Source organism: Amborella trichopoda, chromosome 6 (genome assembly GCF_054954075.1).
Source record: "Amborella trichopoda isolate Santa Cruz 75 chromosome 6, AtrichopodaSantaCruz75HAP2 v2.0, whole genome shotgun sequence".
In the NCBI taxonomy this organism is placed as follows: Eukaryota; Viridiplantae; Streptophyta; class Magnoliopsida; order Amborellales; family Amborellaceae; genus Amborella; species Amborella trichopoda.
The window spans coordinates 28,739,802-28,762,818 of NC_142341.1; the positions used below are offsets into that span (position 1 = coordinate 28,739,802).

Sequence of the window (23,017 nt, forward strand, 5' to 3'; positions counted from 1 at the left end):
CAATTGCAGATCAATGCCTTATCAGGCTTGACCTAAGGTAAAAACCAAAATTGTTTAAAAACAGTAAAAAACTAATGTTTGACTAGTTTTCACTTGACAAAGTAAATGAAGTGGGAGAAATTTTTTCATATATATCATATTTTAAAACACTATAATATCTTTTTTTTTTTCTAGAATCTAATCTAACTAGTTCAACTACCCCAAACCTTGATAGATTCAATCGATAACATTGGTCTCCAACACTCACACATACCCTCCTCGCCTATGTTTTTAATTTTTAATTTGAGAAAATTACATAAAAATCCGTTGTACTTTACGTTATTACTGATATACCAAATAGTTCCGTTATTACAAGTATGTCCTTTTTTTACCTTTTATAACGCAATTGTTTTAAAAAAGACCACTTTACCTTTTTTTGGATGTTGAACATCCGAATTGGTGGGATTTTTGAATGTTCATCATTTGAAAATAGGCCTAAAGTTAAATGTTAAATTTTATATTTTCGTATGCTGAACTTTTGAAATTAAGGAATTTTCGGATGTTCAAGATCCGAAAATACCCCGATAGTTTAAAGTTAAGTATAATTTTTTTCGGATGTTGAACATCCGAATTTAAGAGATTCTTAGATGTTCAATATCCGAAAACAGAGAAGATGAACGTTTATTTAACTATCAGGGAATTTTCGGATGTTGAACATATTAAAATCTCTTAAATTCGGATGTCCAACATCCGAAAATGTTACACTTAATGTTCAACAATCGGGTCCCTTAATTTTGGATGTTCAACATCCGAAACTAAGAATTTAATATTTAACTTTCGGTCTATTTTCGGATGTTGAACATATGAAAAATGATAAAGTGTTCTTTTTTAAAAAATTACGTTATAAAAAGTAAAAAACAGACATACAAGAAATAATAAAAACTATTAGATATATCCAGAATAACACAAAATATAACAGATTTTTATGTTTTTTTTTTTTAATTTTTTCATTACTTTAAGAAGGGAAATACCCCCGTCTTTAATATATGATGAGAGAGAGCATTCATATGTGGTCAAATCAAACGCATTGGATGAGAGAGAAAAAGAGGGGAGGGTGTGTACGTCCGAACGCACTCGGGTGACTCCGGTCTTCGAAATGATTCCTTCATCTTTTTCCAGCGGTTTTCCATCGCCTCGAAGTTTCTCCCTCCCTATAAATTGCCATTAATCAATCTCTCTTTTCCAAGAAACTCTCTTTCTCTCTCTAAGTCGTTCAAACTTCCCAATGAAGTCTTCTCTCTATTCCTTAAACCGCGGTCTCTCTCTTAACTTCCTAAAGAAGCCAGTTACTCTTTCTCTCTCTAAAATCCAAGCCAGTCTCTTTCTCTCTAAAATCCGTAAACCACAGTCTCTCTCTCTAGCCCTTTAAATGGAAGCCTTCTCACTCTCCCGTTGAACTCCTCATACCTCTCATTCTTTCTCTCAAGAAACTCTCTTCCTTTATTCCTACAATCCTCCTGCCCTCAATCTCTCTCTAGTTCTTCAAATTGAAGTTCTCTCTCTCTCTCTAAAGTTCCACTCCTCTCTCCATCTATCTCAGTCTCAAGTTCCAAATCTCTCAAAGAAGAAAGTGGATAAAAGCATTACTCTGGTTCATATAAAAACTGATTTTAAAATCTCTTTTGCTTCTATTTTAATTCTTCTCAAACTGACAATCCAACCCGGCTAGAACACCATAAAGAGAGCACAGAGAAGAGATAAGGACTAAAAAATTCTCAATAGGGACGGAGCCCAATCCTCTCACTGAAGACCTTTTTTGTCATGCGGTCAGGAATTTGTCAGCAGAGCTCTACTCTTAAGGACATTCAATTTCTCTTGGAGCTTGTTCAGGTAAATTTCCAGTTTTGTTCCTTGTTAAGGAAAAAAACAAGGTTTATTACTGATTTTTTTTGGAATTTTTTTAATAGGAATTTGAAGCATTTTTAGAGGAGATATAATTGGCATGGTGTTTGTGGTTCTTAATTTAGTGGCATTTATTGGTGATCGGGGAAAAATTATGAAATTATTGGATTGTGGGGGGTATGAAATGAACATGAGTGAGGTATAAGTCTAGTGGCATTTATAGGTGATCGACATTATAATTTTTCTTATAACTACGGTAGGAAAATATCAAGGGTGATTTAACATTATGGGTGCAGTTGGCATAATGTAGGTGTAGAGGTACGTGTCCTTCAAATTTTATGATGGTATATAATTTTAATGTAAAATGTTTTTAGGATTATCTCAAAATTTATTTTTATATCTAATTATAAATTTTTAAATTAAAAAAATAGTTAAAATCAAGTAGATCTATAAATATATAAAAATCTTAAAAATGGACGGTGTAGATAATATGTTGTAAAATGCACTATTTTTTAGATTTAAAAATCTTTTTATTTTTCATAGTCATACATCCCGATGTCGAGATAATCAAGCAAAGGGTTTTCCAACAATAAAACTTCCTATGGATTTTTGAGGGACATCCGTAGTTCTAGGTAGCATCCTTGTATAAAACTTTTTCCTAACATTATACAGCCAAAAAGCTGAAAGAAAAATCATTTGAATATTTGAGATGCTTACATCTCTATTTCTCCATCTTTTGTAAGAAATGACGTGTGCCCTGACTCAAAGTGAGTTCTGGTTATGTACTTGGGACCCACTGGGCCAAAGACTAGCTTAGGTCATGGCCTGCCTTGATTATGGCTTTGGCCAGGATCCCTAGCCCATAAAGAAATGCTTGTGTTGGAGTGTTGGACTAGGCCAGCCCATTACTTAATTGGGCCAGGCTTGCACTGGGTTTAGTTTGATTTGGCCCCAAAAAGTAGCCAATTGTTTTCCCTTCCTTTTTAGAAAAAAACAAAAAAAAATGATCCAAGACACGTTTATAACATGGTACACCTTAATTGGGTGAAATAACTAATTCCTAATATCTCACCAGACAGACGTTTCATAAATTTATGTATGAGCGAGCAGAGTTTTATAAATTTATACAAGAGTGTTATCATCTAGTGTTACGGAACTTGTCTTGACCAAGGGATTCGGCTCTTGGCCAAGGCGAGTTACTCGGTCTTGTCTAGACAGACTCAGCCGAGTTTTGTGTAAGGCCAAAAGACTTAGATAATTTTAAAAAAGTTAGTAAATTAGAAAAACAAAATGAAGCTGTTAAAACTCATTAAAACCCCTTAAAAACTCCAAATAAGTTTAAAAAACTATAAAAAAAAATGGATTTGCAAAAATTGATTTATAGTTAGAGATATTTAAAAATTCAAAAAAACAAATTATAAAATAGAAATTATACCAAAAACACTCCCCAACCTTTGCCAAAAAGTCCAAATTATGTATAAAATAATTCATAAAACAATCCCATATTTTTTTACAATTCTTTTAAGTACCCTGAGTTGCGCACAAAACTCGGGGTAAGTCGGTGCTGAGTCACTTGCCCGAGTCTGAGTGTACATGGATGAGTTGCTATGATCTATAGGACCATAGGAAATCTCTGGTCCTAGTTGTCTGTCATCATCCATTGGATGCTTTCTGATGGAGAGTTTGGCATCCATCTGTAATCTTATGGTTGGTGCCGGTCTCCTATGTCGACCACCCATTGATTGGATGATGATGACACTTTGGACCAATTTTTCTACTGTTTTGGAGATCATAGTGTACTGGTTCTGCTGTGTAAGTTCTACTGTTTTGGAGATCATAGTGTACTGGTTCTGCTGTGTAAGTTCTTTTGAATCGTTTAAAAATGTATTGTTGTATTTAAATATATATTTTTCTATGAAATCTTGTTTGTGGTAGTCTTTTTCAGTTTGGCTTTTTAAATATTGAGGTATGCACTTGCTTTTTTGCCAAATTAATTTTCTCTACAGTCCAATCTTACCTTTAATTGATGATTCTTTTTTTAAAAAATACATAATACAGAAAATATATTGATTCATTTGAAATCGGATTTAGCCTGGACTATTTTATTTAACAATGGCGTTTGGGCTTGATACGTAAGTTGTTAATGATTGCAGCAATACATCCGAGTTCGATGCCCATCACTTAAGAGCCCAAATAAATTGAAAAAATTATAGCCAAAATTTAACTAATTTAAATAGTAGGAATAGCCGCCACAACATGACGTATTGATTTTCATTTCTACTACCAACAAGGGACCATTTTAATCGCGTAGGGGGCCAGAGTTTCTATCTCTAGAATTTTGTAGAACCATTTTTTTTTTTTTGTAAAATACCCCTATGGTGGTGGGTAATTTGTATATGGTATATACATTAAATAAAAAAACAAAAGCTTGAACTTGTTCAAATTTTGTTCCGTATTTATTCGAAAATGAAATATAAAGGAGAATTTTTTGGGATTTATGAAAAAAATGTGTCTATTGGTTTTGATTTTGCATAGCACGGTAGGAGAGGGGTAGTCTTGATATTAGTTTCCGTTTGAAGTTTTTTAAAGCATTACGTGTTGGGTTTATGTAGCCTTTAAAGGCCTTATGAGTACTAGTAAAATGAAATAATATAGTGAAACATGAACTTAATGGAGTGTGGTCCCTCGTGGACCATATTAAGCAAACGATGTTTGCTGATACCAGACTGTGCTTGACGATCTAGGCCAGTAGGTTGGAAAACCTAAGGTATCTAGGCATAGAGAATAAACAGAGAAGAGTTCTGGGTTTTTTCTTGATGACGTCAGAGCTTATGCCTGAATAGATGAGTCGTGGGACTGTGTGACCTTTGTGTGTGATGGTGGGCCTACAGAGACGAGAGCCAAAACCTCATCCGTGATTCATCACAAGGAATGCATATCAATAGATCGTTCGGGAAAACCAGATATCGATTTTTTAGGGTGAAGTGTATTCATGTGCGAGAGATACTCCTATGTGTTATAGAGCTGTGGTCCCATAAGGTCTTGGTGATCTTAACTCGTCTTTAAGGGCTGATATAAAATCTACAGATTGAGATTGCGACCCTTTGGCTTATCCGTCAGATTTTAGTGATCCCCTAATGAGCCCCTGTTTGAACTGTGGGTTATGGGAAACACTGAGTCGATTTGATAAAGTAAGTATGGTCCGTAGTCCACAGTTGATGGTGGAGTGCTTCATGATTGTTAATTCAATTCCTAAACCATATGGATCTATTTCCCATAATATGAATATAATTATGTTTTATTTTATGATAGAAATTATTTTAGAATTATTATTTGAATTTTTATGAGTCTTTTGGACTTATAAAAATTATTTATAACTTTTGGACTTATAAAAATAAAAAGTTATTGATTTTACAAAAATATAAAATTCAAATAATATTTTAGAAATTAATTTGTTAAATATCATGGGAGCCTATAGTGCACATGGGCCCACCATGTACCATGTGGGTGGGGTCAACACGTTTTGATTGCTTTGTTGTCAAGTTATTCAAATTTAAGAAAGATATCTTGTGGCATGTGATCTAATATTAGATATTGAAAAGATTGACCACATCTTATCCTAAATATTGAAAGTATATATTGACTTGACATATCTTTGAATAGTATGAGAAAGAATATGTTATTTTATAGAATAAATAATATTTAAATAAGATTCAATTTATTTAAATATATTGATAGGAAAATGATTTAAGAAAAAGGGGATAATGGCTCAATTATCTTTCATAATGTTGATGGCCTATCTATGGAAATGATGGTTCAGATCTCTCACTCCATAAGTCACCTTGATCAACGATCTATATTCATTCTCAAGAAAGAGGCAAACAATAAGAAACCCTAAACTTAATTTTTTTTCTATAAATAAAAGTGCATTCTCTCCCTATTCTTTACACTTTTATCTCTCCCATAACTCTCTCTCTCCTCTCTTTCACATAGGGGCACGCCCCACTCTCTCTCTTCTAGGTCTCTCTCTCTCCAACTTTATCTCTTTAACTCACTCTCTCCTAAGCTTCTAGAGGGTCACACCCCAACTTTAGGTCTCCCACTTTTTCTCTCATGCTTTAAAAATACAAAGTTTTGGGAAATTAGGGGTAAGCCAAGAAAATTTCGGGGGTTTAGTTTGTAGAGATTTAAGGGTGAATACTCAGTTTGGCCGAAATTTACTTTTTCGGTTCGAAATTGAGGCTAAACCGTTGATCCCGCGTCATCGGATGCTGGAGGCTCGGTGTAGGGTGTAATAAGCCCGGTTGAGGTAATCTTAGTCACTCTTTTTTTTTTTAAGGGAATTGAAAGTTATGGACTCATCAATGAATGATGTCAGTTCTGACCCTGCAAAATTCAGGAACTGTCTACTGAGTTTGATGATTTTTCCCATTAATGATATGATTCTATTTAATGCTGAAATTTTACTTTAACTCATAAAATTAAGTCTAATTTTAAACAAAAATGTTTCATCAAGAAATTTCTTGTGGTTTGAAAGATATGATCGATGTATTGATGGGTGCGCAAGTGCTGTTTTCTACAACGAAAATTATTTCCATAACTTAGAACTCAAGATTTTATTTTTATTCTTAACAGAATGTTTTATGGCTCACTCTAGTTTTTAGATTTCCATTCTAAGTTTAGTTTCTAATAAAATTTATTTGAGAGAGAAATATCTATACGAAGTGAGGAATAAAATTTTTGGATTGAATTGAGGTCATTCTGAACTTTCTACAGTTTGGTATGTCCTTCATTGAAGATATTAATAACTATATTTATCAAGCTTACTTAACAGAGTGATATAAGGCTTGTGGAAATATATGTATTATTGTTATGTGTCTACTTTAAAACAAAATTATTTTGTTACTTTCAAACAAAATTATTTTGAAAGGGAAACTCCATGATGATAAAGAGAAATTATAATTTTATTAGATAGTGTTCATTTCGAAATTCTGCAGTATGATTTATTTTGTGACATAAATGTTATTTATTTCTTTGAAGAAAAGTATTATATGAGATTCACACTATGGTTTTGAGTCTAGTTTTCAACATAAAAGATTTTAGGAGAGAAACAAATTTTTTATTGAGATGTGCTCAACCTTATTTTCAACTGAAAAAATTACATTGTGACATAAATGTCACTAAAATGAATACTAACTAAATTGTATGATTTAGGGATGGAATTGAGCACTATTGTATATTTTTTTATTCTATTTCAATACTAAAAAAGATTCGAAGATTAACTCTTTATGAGTTGAGAGATATCATATTTTTATCATGAGATGCTCAAGTTCTATTTTACAGTAAATTAAAAAAATGTGGCATGTTAAGGCACATCTTTGGATTCTTAATTATGGAGATTTTTTTTAGGCATCATTTAAAAGGGTTTTATAATGTGCTATGAGTATGATTTATTATAATAAAACTTCAGAGAGGGGTAATACAGAGTTGACAAGATATGACACTCTATGTGAAGAGTATTCGATCTGGGAATAACAGAAAGAAGAAGAGACATAATACTTATAAAAGCATATTAGTTTATTCGAAATGAAAGGATATATAGAGAGACTTGGTAGTAGTATAGAAACGATAAAGATTAGTAGGAGAATCAAAATTGTTATATTTGAAATAATGGGATGAAAAAGATATTTTCTTCACGGTGTTAGATAGGAGAATCCAAGTACCGAACAGATGGACACTTCGTGATATGTGAAATCGATGAACAATATATTTTCATCAGTTGCGTGCACTTCCAAGATTATAAAAGCTTGTCAAACAAGTAAAAGTGATGAATAAAAAAAGCTCAGGTACCACACTACATGGTTTTGAGGTATGGAATCTATCCCACATTGCATGGTAAAGTCATATAAGGAAGATGATTCAATAAATTTGTTTAATATGCTTTGGTTATATTTTGGCTAATTGTTTTATGAATATATATGGAGTGTATAGACATTAAGTGATAAGTGTTAACAAATTTGAAAGAGCTGGTTTTAAATACCTTTTGTTTTTGTGCCTCATTATGCTTGAGTATGAATTATTTAAGGTAGTGATACACATGGAGATGCGATTTGATCAAGGGCTTTGAGCCCTAAGGATGAAACACGATAGATGGGTGTTGCTCATTCAAATATATAAGCACAAAGGGAGTGTTCTGATGGAATTCGGTCTTGGTGACCATCCTCTCAATAATGTCTACAATATGATGTGTTGTATATGATGATGATCTCTTGATAAATTTTTTATAATTGTAAAAAAGGAAGTATTTTGTCAAGGATTTAATAGACATTATTTAGTCATGTTTTATTTTGGATAAATTATAAGATGGTATATATGATTTGTTTTTGTGGCCATGAACTTGACTTGGTTGGAAATTAAAGGTGAATGCGGTAAAATGATTTATGAAGGCTAAGTATGTATTTTAAAATTAAATTGGATTATTTGAGAAAACCTAAGTTTATGAATATGGTTTTGAGAAAATCACATTGTCTTGCAAGGTCCATTAAATCTTTATGAAAATCATTTTAAACTGTCATACTATAACTATTGCTTGTGAATAACATTGTGTCTTGAAGGTATTTATAAAAGTAAGAGAAAAACTGTCTTGCATTGTTTCTTTTTTAAATACCTATATGCTTTGACCCATGTTTCGAGTTATTAAGAATCCTCGATTACTTAAGACTTTGAACCATATGGAATGTTGTGAGAATGTCATCATGCTATGCTTCCTTGATATATGTTGTGTTGATTAGATAACTTGGTTTGTACGAATTTACTACCAAGATGTCTAGTGTGGTTGAACCTTTGTGGTTTGTGAAGGTTTTTGCATATTGTGAAACCAACGGGTATTGAATGATATATTGCATGAGACTTGATATGCTACCTCATGATATATGCATAAGAATGTTGAGAATGTATATGTTGTATGTACAATAATTAAGTGGGAGCTGTTACAGTCTCACATTTTTTTAGCTGCTTAGATATTCAGATAGACAGGTGTAAGCTATCTCACGAATCCAGATGATGCGAAGTCTACATCTAGATATGTGTTCATGCTTGGAGGTGGTGCAGTTTTTTGGAAATCAAATAAACAAGATGTGACGAAATTGTCCACCATAAAGGCAGAGTACATGGCATGCTGTTTGGTGATCGAGGAGGCTGTATGGATTAAATTTTTTTTTAATGGATTTGACTTTCACCTCGTGCATTGTGAGGCAGTAAGAATTTTTTGCGACAACATGGCGATGATATGTGTGTCAAAGAAGTCACAATTTCATAAGAACTCCAAGCATATAAAACACATGTTTTTATCACTTGAGGAATGAGGTGAGATTGAGATTGAGAAAGATCGAGATCCAGATAAATTAAATATTCCAGTGGGAGCATCTGTTAGTATTTGACATGCTAGATGGAACAACAGACTATAATGTTGTTTACTCATGGAATCCAAATGTGTGGTGCTGGTTGTATGGTTATAAAAATGAGCAGCTTATTTGAAGAACTCTTTTGAGCCCATGAACATACGACCCCATGGGTTGAGAGTACGTGATGGTTGGTTTTCTGCGACAAGTTCATGATTCGCTAAGTGAAGTGAAAGATGAGCTACGATCACTTTTGGGATGAGATCTGAGTAGTAAAGAGAAAAAAATGTTGCCTTTATAAATCTTTTTATAAAATAATTGATGGCAAAAATCATGATTAATATTGACATAATAAGTAAAAATGCCCAAGAGAGATTGTAATTTGGAGAGAGAGATGTGAATGAGAGAAAGTAAGAAAGATAGAATGTAAGGCCTTCAAAGGCCAAGTGAGAGATATTGGGTTTATGTGGCCTTTATATGTCTTATGAATACGCATGTAACATAAAATAATATGATGGAACACGAACTCAATATGAGTGTGGTCCCTCATGGACCATATTAAGAAAACGATGTTTGCTGATACCGGACTGTGCTGATGATCTAATTCAGTCGGTTGAAAAACCCAAGGTTTTTGGGCATAGAGAACAAATCGAGAAGGGTTCTGTGTTATCCCTTGATTAAGTCGGAGCTTATACCTAGATGAATGAGCCGATGGACTTTGTGACCCTTGTGTTTGATGGTGGACGTATAGAGACGGGAGCCAAAACCTCATCCGTGATCCATCACACGACATGCATATCGATAGATCGTTCAAGAAAGCCAAATATCCACCTTTTAGGGTGAATTGCATGCCCGTGCAAGAGATATTATTATGCGCCATAGAGCTGTGATCGCATAAGGTCTTGGTGACTTTAACTCGTCTTTAGGGGAGGATTTGAAATCTACAGACTGGGATTGAGACCCCTTGACTGATCGGTCAAACTTTGGTGACCCACTAATGAGTCCCTGATTGGACTGTAGGTCATGTGAAACACTGGGTCGGTCTGATAAAGTAAGTGTGGTCCGTAGTCTACAGTTAAATGTGGAGTGCCCCATGATTGTTAATTCAATTCCTAAATCAAATGGATTCATTTTCCATCATATTAATTTAATTATGTTTGTTTTATGGTAGACATTATTTTTAAATTATTATTTAAATTTTTATGAGTCTTTTGATATTTTGTTTATAATTTTTGGACTTATAAGAATGGTGCACATGGGCCCACCATGTATCATGTGGGTGGGGTCCACACATGCCACACATGGGTGGCACACCCCACCTCTGGGTTGTTTGCTTTCTTGTCAAGTTATTCAAATTTAAGAAATGTATCTTGTGGCATGTGATCTAATATTAGATATAGAAAAGATTGACCATATTTTATCTTAAATATTGAAAGCATATCTTGACTTGACATATCTTTGAATAGTATGGGAAAAATATGCTACTTTATGGAATGAATAATATTTAAATAAGATTCAATTTATTTAAATATATTGATGGGAAAATGGTTTAAGGAAAGAGGGATAATGGTCCAAGCGCATGTCATAATGTTGATGGCCCATCTATGGAGTTGATGGCCCATCTATGGAATTGATGACTTAGATCTCTCACTCCACAAGTCACCTTGATTAACGGTCCATATTTAATTTTAAGAAAGAGGTAAACTATTAGAAACCTTAAACCTAATTTTTCTCTATAAATAAGGGTGCACCCTCTACCTTTTCTTTACACTTTTCTCTCTTCCACAACTCTCTCTCTTCTCTCTCCTATTGGGGCACGCCTCACTCTCTCTCCTTTGGGTCTATCTTTCCAATTTTCTCTCTTTAACCCTCTCTCTCCTAAGCCTCTAGAGGGGCACGCCTCAACCTTAGGTCTCCCACTTTCTCTCTCATGCTTTAAAAATACTAAGGGTTGGGAAATTATAAGCCAAGAAAATTTTGGGGGTTAGAGTTTGTAAAGATTTAAGGGTGAATATTCAGTTTGGCCGAAATTTGTTTTATCGGTTCGAGATTAAAGCTAAACCGTTGATCCCGTGCCAGTGTGGGGTGTAATACGCCCAGTTGAGATACTCTCTGGCACTCTTTTTTTTTTTTGTTTCTTGCTCTATTTAATTATATTGGTTTTATATTCCCAAGCATATGAATTGTGGATATTTTATTTGTTTAAAGAAAATTGGTTTACTGACATCAAGGTTTTTAAGATCTTGGATTTGTTAGTTTTATTTTCTTTGAAGCAAGAATTATTATAATAAGACTACTTGTAAATGATATTTTCCAAAAGAAAAGAAAAGGAAAAGAAAAAGAGTGAAAAGAAGAAAAATGAAAAAAAATATTCCCTGACAAGATCGCATTAGTCTTTCTTTCATTACAATACTAAGAATGTTGTGAAGAATATATTTATGTATTACGGTAATTAAAGTACCGTAATGTTCTTTACGATATTTAAATTTAATGTTCATTACAGGTACTCAAAGTACCGTATTGTGTCTTCACACTATTACGGTAGTTTATATTACAGTAGAAAGACTATCGTAAAGGGTAGTTTCGTCCAAAAAATTCCAAAAATTGAGAAAAAAAGTGTGGGCGAGGTTTTGAAAAGTTGAGAGTTTTTTCGTGATTTTCTTAAAATTAAAGTATACTAACGATAATTTCTCATGATATTACTATGACTGGAGCTTCTATTACATTGCTTGTTTTCAATAATGAGAAAGGTTTTTTTAGAAAAAATATAGAGTCAATTTGTAGTGTGGGGAGATCCATCGAGGCAGGAAACAGGTAGAGTGGCTACATCGGAGAAAAAGGTATGCATATTCATCGAGATTTTCCATTTTAGCCTTTTATAAATTTTTTGCATGAATGATTTAACCATAACATTGTAATACTTTTGTTCTAGCTAGCTTATTCTCCTTAAAATTGTTGTTTCTGGCTTGTCCTATCAAGATTCTAATGTTGTCTAATTAACTATGGGATACCATTATGTGTTACTATTGGTTATTGGTACTTGGGGCTGATAAAGGTTAGCATAATACTCTAAGCTAAACCATAGGATAAACAGAGATTGCATGTAAATTTTCACTAGGCTAAGATTGGATGAAACTTATTAAACTATAGGATACCACCATAAATTTAAGTCCTCATTTATAATTAATTATATTTTCCTTTGATTTGTTTCGAATATACTTCCTTCAAATATTGCGGAGAAATGTGGTTTCAATCATAGTTGTTGAGAGCGGGAGCGAGAGCGGCTCCGGTTTCGAGAGAGTGAACGGCTCCGGTTTCGGGAGCGGGAGCATCGGATCGATGGCTGCCCGAAGCTCCGAAGCTCAGGGAGCGAGATCCGGTGAGGGTAAAAGTCACGAGATCCCATTTGAATAGGGGGCGAGATCTCGATACGTTGGGATCGAGATCCCTATACATTGAGATCGATGTACCTATTTAATGAGAACATGTTCCATGTATTTACAGAACGTGAACGTGATCCCGTTTGAATAGGGAGTGAGATCTCGTTTGCATAAGGAGCGAGATCTTGATACATTGGGATCGAGATCCCTATTTTACAGGAACTTGTTACATGTAATGGGATCACGCTCCCATGTCTATTAGAATCGCGTTCCTGTCGACAACAAGAACGAGTTCTCATTTAATATTGAGTCTTGCCCGCCCCCATTTAAACAATACCACGATCCTATTTGGCTAGGATCGAGCTCCATTCATTGTAGGATCACGTTTCGCATAATAATGGTCCGTGCCCCCATCGCAGAACTCCACTTGTATGAATGTTTTGAAAAGAGTATGATGCACATCTATTATTGGTATCAGAGCCAAGTTCTTAAGTTATGATGTTCACTCTTATTTGAAAAGTTGACTGGATTAATCTATAATCCATACTGGATTAGTATGCTCTGCGTCTGCGTTGCTGGACAACGATCTCTCGCATCAGAAAACAACGTACGAGTTACAGGTTAACTTAATTAATGATAGAATTTCATTGTCAATACTTTCTGCATTGAATGACCATAACAGGAACTCTAAAAGCGGGCAAGGAAGCCTTGGTGGGAGTTCATACTTTGGTATCCAGTAAAAGAAAGTTGGATTTAACCTGCTTGTTTTTAAACATACAGTCAACTCTGTAAATTTTTTTGAAAAAATAGTTAAAGACAATGTTTTAGATACTTCTATAGATGTCACCACCTCTTCTAACCCAGATTTAGGACCTATGTTTTCAAAACAGGAACACCTTTTTGAAATAACCTATACTCCTGAAAAGTTTTCAGAAACCAAGTCTCAGTTAATCAATCCTTATCATGTTTATGACAAGTCTAGCTTAAACTTGACCAAGCAAATCAAGAAACTTTGTGGGAAAGATAACCCTTATGCTATAAAGAATATGTTCAGGCTTCTTCTTTTGACCAACACCATATCCCTGCAACCCAAGTTGAGCAGTACGTTACCATAAACCTTCCCAGACACCTTTTCCCTCAATGGCTCAAAGAAAGATATACTCATATCCATTTTGGAGCTATTAAACTAGCCTTAACCTTTCATGGTAGGAAAGGAATGGAAGCTGTAACCAAAATTGCATTGCTAGATACCGGGTTTCTAGAATACCAGCATGCATGCATTGGTACTGTCCAAACAACTCTTAATGTTGACACTATCTTTGTTACCTTCTTTCCTAATTTCAACATTCCTATCAAAGACCCTCACCTAAGCTATGCTGTCAAAGTACAAGTTCAAATTACTGGAACCAGACAAGTTGAAACTGTAACTATTGCCACTCTTCATTATCAGATGGTATACAGACTGCAGAACCATGCTTTTGACATTGTTACACCTTTACTCCCTGAATGTGAAAATACTGCCTTGTTCATCAAAGTTGATAACAATTCCCAACCTGTTTGCCATTACATCCCTAGACAAATTTCAAGGGAACGATTGCTTGAATTGATTCCCTCATCTTGAGTCACAAATTATGAAAATTTACAAACCCAGAGTCAGGCGGTGATATAATCGGAATCTAGAATGACCCGGATGCAAGATGGAACTGTTCAAATAGATTTTCAGTCATCTAATGATAAGCTCACTAGAGAGATTTTCCCTACTCAATTCCAAGGATTTCTTGAAAAAGTCCCAGTAATTGCTTTTGATAAAATGGAAAAACCTATTTATGATAAAAAAACTGTGGATGGACATAATTGGTTTGACTGTTGTGATCGTCCTACTTGCATTCAAAATGATGATGATAAACCTGATGTTGCTGAATGCATGGCTTTTGACCCTCAGGGATCTAATTATGTTATTAATTTTCCACCTTTGCATGATTATGAGAAAATCCAAGAACATGAAAAGCATGTGTGGAAATAAAAAACCCTAGTACTAGAGATTCTTCAGGCACATTAAAGACTATTTCTCCAGTCGAAGCAAGCCTTAATTGGCAGGCCGAAAATGCAAAGTCTCAGAACTTAGCCTTGCTCCGAGTTGAGGAAAAACAAAATCTGATGTCTTCTCAGTTAACAGGGTTAGTTAGCATAATTACTGATTTGAAAGAAAAGATACAATATTTGCATGAGGAGCTAATGTAGATTCTCCATTTTGTTAAAGACACACATTTACAATCGTACTTACTGGCACAGAAAGGTAGAGAAAAAGCATTTTTGGAAACACAGTTGCAAAGCATGGAAAAAGATCTATGGATGAAATCTCAGTATCCTCAAACTTCATACCAGTCCTCTCCTAACTCGCCTCAACTTCAATCCTTGTTAGGTACTCCTTATATCTCAAGTTACCCAACTTTGAGATATTCTGACCCTTTTCCTCCTACAAGAACAATTTACCCTCCTACTGGCTTAATACCTCCTAGGCATTACGGCTTTCAATCTTTACGTTCTTTAGATAATGAAAGACGTTTCCCAGAGGAAATATTTTTTCCTCAACTCAGAAAAAAGGCGAATGTTTCTATCCCAAGTACTTCTAAGGCACTTGAACCTACCCCTCCTGGTGTTACTCAACAACAACCTCAACCTACTCCTGTGACACAACCCCCAACTCTTCCTAAAAATGAAACTCAAATGCTTCAAGCATCAGATTCTGATTATGATATTGTTGCATCTTCTGTGTACACACAAAACCTTACTCAGTCCGAACCTTTGCAAGATATGAGTTCATTTTTAAAAAACCTGACCAAACAACCTAAGTTAAACCTTCAAACAGAAACCCAATCCTCTGACTCTGTCTCAGAATCGTCTGATACAACGAGTTTTTTAGCCTCTTCTTCCTCTGTTTCTTTAGATCCTTTGCTCATGATGGATCCCTCTGAACAACCTCCTGACCCTGACCGAGACCCACTTATAGATGAAGAACCTAGACCTCAAAACCCTACCTATGGAGATTCATCTAAAGGTTTTACAATTGATGACATCCCTCCTTCAAAATGGACTGAGAGATTTCGAGAAATACAAGGATGGATGCATGCAGAAATGCTAAACCCTGCAAATACATTAGCAAGCACAATTTCCAAAGTTTTGGTACGACTTCGAGGACTTGATTGGTATTTAAGTCTTGGAGAATACCGTCAAACACAATTGAGAAACAGTCAATCCATTGTTGAATTCTTGAATTATTTGGTAGCTGAATTTACTGGCCCTGTAAAGCATGAACAGATTACAGCCTGTGAAGAATTTTTTCAGCTTAAGTGTTGTTCTTTTAAAGACATGATTTAGAAAAACACTTTTCTGAAATGAATAAGCGTTATCACAAAATTTGTGGAATTGATGATGTGAATTTAAAGCAATTTTATCTTGAGTCTATTCCTCCTACTCTTGGAAAGGAAGCAGCAAAAACTATGGAAAATCAAGGATTGACAGTTCAAAATTTTTCTTTCGAGGAAATTTATCAGTTTGTCCTCCATGCTTTGGAAAGGTTATGTAACCAGGTAGAATTTGTCAAACAGATGGAGAAAAATAACCACCTTCTTGGAAAATCTTGTGATAAACCCCATCTCAAGATTAAGTGTGATTCGAAAAAACTATGTGCTTGTCCCCCTTTTGGAAAAAAGAAGAAGGTTGACCAAAAAAGGAAAAAGAAGAAATTCAAAAGGTTTAAATACCTTTGCAGATCCAGATTTCGAAAAAATAGGATGAAAGGTGATCGTTGTTATGTATGTGGCAAGAAAGGACATTTTGCAAAAGATTGTCCTAACCAGAAAAAGAAACGAAAGATTATAAATCTTTTGTCCCAAGTTTTGGAAGAAAATGTTGATGATGATCTGGAATCTATATTCTCTCTGGATGATGAACAGAATGAAGATACATTAATTTCCATTTCATATCCAAATGATTTTGAGTTGAATGAAATCAACAATACTGTGGTTCCTGAAATTTTGTCTGCCCAAGATGAAACCCTAGAAATAAATATCCTTCCAACACAACCTACCCCAATTGCCTTTCTCCAACTCCTTTGTGAACATTATTCCAAACCCTTGACTGTCCCTGCCTTTTTTGACACTGGTGCATCTGCTAGCATTCTGAAACCGGATTTATTGCCAAAACAATTTTGGGAAAATTGCAACCAAACCTTTAGAGCTACTAATGGAGAAAAATTTTCTATCCATCAGATTAGCAAACCTGTTCTTATTAAACTTTTTCCTAAAGTGGTTATCCAACATAGGATCTTAGGTTCCTACCTCCCTAACAAAGAGCTCTTATTAGGATTTGATGTTTTACACCAAGTAAAACTTCAATGGACAGCTAAAGGACTTCATTTTAGAAACTTACCCTTACCTTGGATTGCTAGTCTAGACCAACCCCAACTCTTGGAAACCATTAGAGAAAAAATCATTTCAGATTGTTGTGCAACTTCCTATTTGGAAGTTTTGAAAAAATGTACAAACCCTCTTTGGAGAAACCAAAATTTCTTTGTCAAACTTCCCTTCAAAAAGAATGAGGACATTAACCCTACAAAAGCCTCCCACAGAGGATTGAATCCAGATTTGCTAGAACAGGCTAAGCAAGAAATTCATGAACTACTAAAGGAAAAATTAATTGAACCAACTAGTTCTCCTTGGGCATGTGAAGTTTTTTATATGAATAAAAGAGCTGAACAAGTTCGTGGTAAACTTAGATTGGTTATCAACTATCAGACTTTAAACAATTTTCTTGCTGATGACAAATTTCCTTTACCAAATCAGACTGCCATGTTTTCTCAAATTTCTAATGCTCACATATTTTCTAAATTTGATTTAAAATCTGGATTTTGGCAAATAGGAATTGACCCAGATGATAGACCAAAAACAACTTTTTGCCTTCCCAATTATCATTTTCAATGGACTGTTATGCTTTTTGGTTTAAAAAATGCTCCTACTTATTTTTAAAAAGTTTTAACCACTATTTTTGAACCCATTTCTTCTCAAGCTTTGATATACATAGATGACATCTTGCTCTTTTCTCCAGACTTGGAAAGTCATGTCTCTCTCTTAGAAAAATTTCACTCCCTTTGTTGTAAATATGGAATTATGTTATCAGAAAAGAAATGTGTATTTGCTACTTTTGAAGTAGATTTTCTTGGTATGCATTTCCTTGATGGTATGTATAGATTACAACCTCCTATAGCAAAACATTTGATAGAATTTCCTGACACTCTGTCTTCTGTAAAGCAAATACAACAGTTTTTAGGTATTGTAAATTACATGTCACCTTTTATACCCAAACTTTCTTTGCTCACCAGTCCTCTTCATTTGCTCTTGAAAAAGAAAGCACCACCATGGACTTAGTTACAAACTGAGTGCGTTCAGAAGCTCAAATCTTTGTCTCAAAATTTGCCCTCTTTGAAAATTTCGTCTACTGGCAAAAGAATTTTGCAAACTGATGCCTCAGATGAATATTGGGCTTGTATTTTACTGGAAGAAATTGCAAGTAAAAGGATAATTTGTGGTCATAAAAGTGGAAACTTTAAGGATTCTGAACTCCATTACCATTCTACTTTCAAAGAAATCCTAGCAGTGAAAAGAGGAATTGAAAAATTCCAATTTCATCTAATAGGACATAAATTTTTAGTGGAAATGGATTTGTCAGCTTTTCCAAACATGCTGAGATTCAAGAACAAAATACTTCAAAACCCACAACTTTTCAGATGATCAAATTGGTTTTCACAATGGAATTTTGAATATAAGCACATTTCGGGGAAAAATAATGTTTTGGCAGATATGTTATCAAGAAAAAGGTTTTCAGAAGAGAATCTCCTCAATTATTCCTTTTCTGGGTGCAATTACAACCATTGATGATAATGAGCATGATCTGCCTGATGAACTTCATGAAGATATTCTCAGAAGTTCCTTACTATCCAGGAATGATCTAATGCAATAAAAAATGCATGAAATTGTAGTCCGAAATCACGGAGATTGCATACAAGGAATTCGATGCCATCCAAATTACCCTTTCCTGTCCCTTTTCCAAACCCGACACTTTTATAATATACCAAAAGAAGTCATTTGCTTTCTTTGGTATCTCACCCAAAATTACCACATTTGCTTCAACTTTCATGTCAGAAAACTCATTTCTTAGCTTAGACATTGTCATTTCCTTCAATGGAACAATTACCAACATCCTAATCCCAGAGCCCTGAACTTCTATAAATTCCTCATTAAGTACTTTCATTATACCCAGTGTATTGAATCGTTTTAATATCCTCATAAACAATATGCAATTATAAGTTTCCATCAAGACCTTAACCCCCAGACCTATCCTAATGCTGTTTATCTTACCCAACACCCTGCTATTGAAACTGTTGGATGGTATGATTTCAATCTTCTGACTTTTTGGCCATTTCATATGCATTTATGGATGGAATTAAAATATATTATGTGTTGTATTAATCATATTTGACCAGCTGGGATTCCTGTTGATGTTTATACAAGGCATTCGGTATGGAATGATGAGCAGCCTAGAGGAGCAGCCTTACTACACCAATTGTATCTCTGGTTGACAAATCATCCTCCACCTGAAGAACCTCCTGAAAAATGAAACCTATATTGGACCATCCTGTAGTCCCTCTGTTCCTTCTTCCCCAAGCTACGACTCCGATGGATATCCTTACTATCTTTATCCCACAGATACTGACACTGATTGATGTTGATGCCTGAAGCCGCACAAATTGCACCCGTACAAACACTATTTTATCGGCAGACACTGTAGCAGCCCGTACAAACACTATTTTGTCGGCAGACACTGTAGCAGCACGTACAAACACTATTTTGTCGGCAAGCACTGTAGCAGCCCGAACAAACACTATTTTGTCGGCAGACACTGTAGTAGCCCGTACAAACGCTATTATGTCGGCATACATTGTTCATAAACTTTTTACTGTAGCATGTCACTGTAGCACAGCTTTTCACTGTACTTGTTGGCCACCTGTCAGGCCAGCTGTCTTTTTTATTTTAAATTTTGAAGTCCGGATTTGAAATCCGACCTCTATAAATAGCCCTGCGAGGCTCAGATGAAGGCAGAGCGCTTCTAGAGCCTCTCAGCCTGCTTAGTTCTGGTGTGGTGTACTTTTTCTTCTGCTTGTGTTTTCTTCTGTTTCTACTACTTAAGTCTTTATGCCTGGAAGATCTTTTCTTTGTGACTCTATATCTTCTTTGTACTCCTTTACTCTATCTGTCTATCATAATGTTTTAGGCCTTGGTGTGCATGTTAATCTTACTCTGTTTATTCTTTGTTTATCTCTTGATCCTCAATTCTATTTGTGAATTTTGTGACTATGTTTTCATGTTTTGAAGAACCCAATTCCATTACACATGGATTCGTGCACCAATTAAGTATGACAGCCCGTTCCCATATGAATGCGATCTCAATTTGGCTAAATTTAGAAACCATTATTCTATCTATCAATGGCCCATGCAGCTAGATCCATGCACAACAAATCCTAGATGTCCATGGATTATTTAAATACCGTTATTCTAATATGAAATAAAGTCTTTTAATGCTACAGACAATTAATGTTAGTATTATTCAAATCTACGTATATGATACGAAAATGAGCTTTATGTTGACATTTGTATATATGGAAATATATTGCCCAGAATTTGGGTACCATTTGAATGCAACCTAAGCATATATGGTTAATGTTAAGCTTAAATTCGGGAAATGCATCACCGTTGTTTTTTGGTAGAAATAACTATATGAAAATTTTACTTGAAATATTAATTTTTTTATTTAAATGTTAATTTTATTTAAGAAGTTTCTTTTAGAAGTTATAAATATTGAAATATGCAGGCGTGCATTAATTTTGATTAATATATTTTTCGGAAATATGGACTCATGATCATGCTGTCTTTTCTTATTTTTGGGGAAAGACTTATATGATTGATACGGGCATCCAGTGAGGGAGGAATTTAAGTCATGAGGTAGGACTTACCTCCTGTCGGTCTGTGACACGCTCGGGCTGGCTCGCGTGGGCGCCCTCTTAGATAATGTTGGAATGCCCCCTGGCCTAAGTCCGGTTTGGAATCGCCTCCCTTAGCTTGTTTCTCCTTTCCTACAAACACACACACACATACATTAGAAGTTTAGACAAGTGGGACATAGGTCCCTACCTTGTTATAGGGTGAAGTAAAAGTGAGAGAAGAAGTTTGACCGAGCGGCTAGACTGACACAATGGCTAGATTAGTAGATGATTGTCCCGACGTGATATCCTGGCGAGTCATTCCGCCATCCATACTCGTCGTCAGTTAGTAGGTCACCATTTTTCACCTTTCATTCATACACCATCCATTTTTCATAGCTAGCCTCGCATCATCTCCCCAAGTGAGTCAAAACACCACCATACTCACTCTATGGCTTCTGTATACTGCCATCCATCGCTGCCATGGTCCAGCTGTATGACTCTAAACTATAGTGTATGTTCTGACTGCATGACGTTAAATTGCTTCGCAGAGATACCAAAGGCATGAATCTAACCAAGCATTCACCAAAAAAAAAAAAAAAACAAAAAAAAAAAAAAAAAAGGAAAATGAAAAGAAAAAGTAAAAAAATATATATAACGAACATGGTATATACCTGGACAAGGGAACACCGTGAGTAAAAATGACAGATGGGCACGACTATAAATTGCTTCCTAAGGGCGAGCCCATTAGGTATCTCGATATCATCTTTTGGATCTAGATGATCTGGCGGCACGTGTCTCTGGTTTCAACGAAATTCGAGACTTGAGATCGCTCTCTCGGGGACTTTGATCAAGAACAAGGGTAGGTATACCAACCGGTGAGAGAGGAATTAAAGGTGGGTTCGAGACTTACTAGGGCTGGCTCGTGTAGGCGCCCTCTTAGATCATGAAGAAAGCCCCCCAATCCTAAAACTAGTTCGAAATCGCCTTCCTTAGCCTATACTCTCTTGTTTCTGCAATCACACACACATGACTAATGTTACAAGACAAGTGGGTCAAGGGGCCCCACCTTACTTTTAGGTGAACGTACACAGGCATGCACATCCAAAAAGAAGGTAAAAATGAGAGAAGAAATATTGAGGTGAGAAGAATTTGACCAAACGGTGAGATCGACACAGTGACTAGACTAATAGGTAAATGACCCGGTGTGATAGTAAGACGGGCTTGGTGACTCAGACTGGCACAACAAAATTACTACTAGATGACAATACTAATGCCGACCAGCTTGACACGATGGCTAGTCTATCGTGGTAGTAAGGCAGGCACAGTAACTTTGACCGACAACACATCATTACGACTAGACGACAGAATTACCATGAAATGCTTGACTTAAAGAAGGCCTTTGGGGCAGCTGAGGCCTCCCATGCCATAACCATCCAAGAGGAAGACGAAATGCCTAGTATCTTTTACGCCTTCTTCATTATAATGCTTTAGGAAGGCATAATCACACTGAAGCAGGCAAGGCAACCCCGTCGCCTTGCTCAGGGGACTGAAGATCGTTGGTGCCCGTACCATCAGATAAGAGGCCATTACCTGTCAAAATGCTCAAGTTTTCTTGATATATTCGCAAAGAAAATGCGAAAGTGTTAGGAGTTTTACAATCTCCCCGTAAGTGATCCCCAAGTCATTCCTCTATCGGGGCAAGAAGATTTCACAAAGCAGGACCTTCCTATCAATGACCCGGACTCTGCTGAATCCTCGACTTTTCAGCCATGCATAGTCTACCATGACCGAAGCATACTCAAGTCCTTAAGGCGAGAAGCAGTTTGCCAAGAAAGAGTTGTTCGCAAGCCTAGCGAGACAAATCAAACACCACCTCAGAAAGCCAGAAAGAGACCGGCATCAAGGGCTACACACCGAAGAAAGAAGACCTCCCAACCCACAGTCGAGCAGGAATTTCTCACGCCGCTTGCTCTACTACCATCTGTACTGAATTTAATCCCTAGCACGATCCTTCTTCCTTCTTCATCCTGTCAAGAAGGCGTTCCCGTGCCATCTCCCACCAGCACACATCCAATGAGGGTGACGACGTTAAAAGCACTCCTCAACTGTCTAAGCAAGAGAAAGACCTAAAAGATCCACTGCACCTGTCCAACCCTGGTGATGACATAAAAAGCTGCCTAGATCGGTTTGATGAGGGGAACGACCTTAAAAGTCCACTACCTTCGAACCCTTCTTTTGCTTCTCTTGCTTCTCATTCTCTCTCTTCTACGTCCCTTGCAGGTACAACCTTGATATGCCCGTACTTTGAGAATTAGAAG

General features: G+C 35.7%; 1 long non-coding RNA gene across 1 annotated transcript; it reads left to right on the forward strand.

Annotated features, from left to right (window-relative positions):
- Positions 1-1,134: 1,134 nt before the first annotated feature.
- Positions 1,135-20,000, forward strand: LOC148781687 (uncharacterized). Its single transcript, XR_016058558.1, has 2 exons — positions 1,135-1,869; positions 19,231-20,000. It is a non-coding gene; the product is annotated as an uncharacterized LOC148781687 (long non-coding RNA).
- The last annotated feature ends 3,017 nt before the right edge of the window (positions 20,001-23,017 follow it).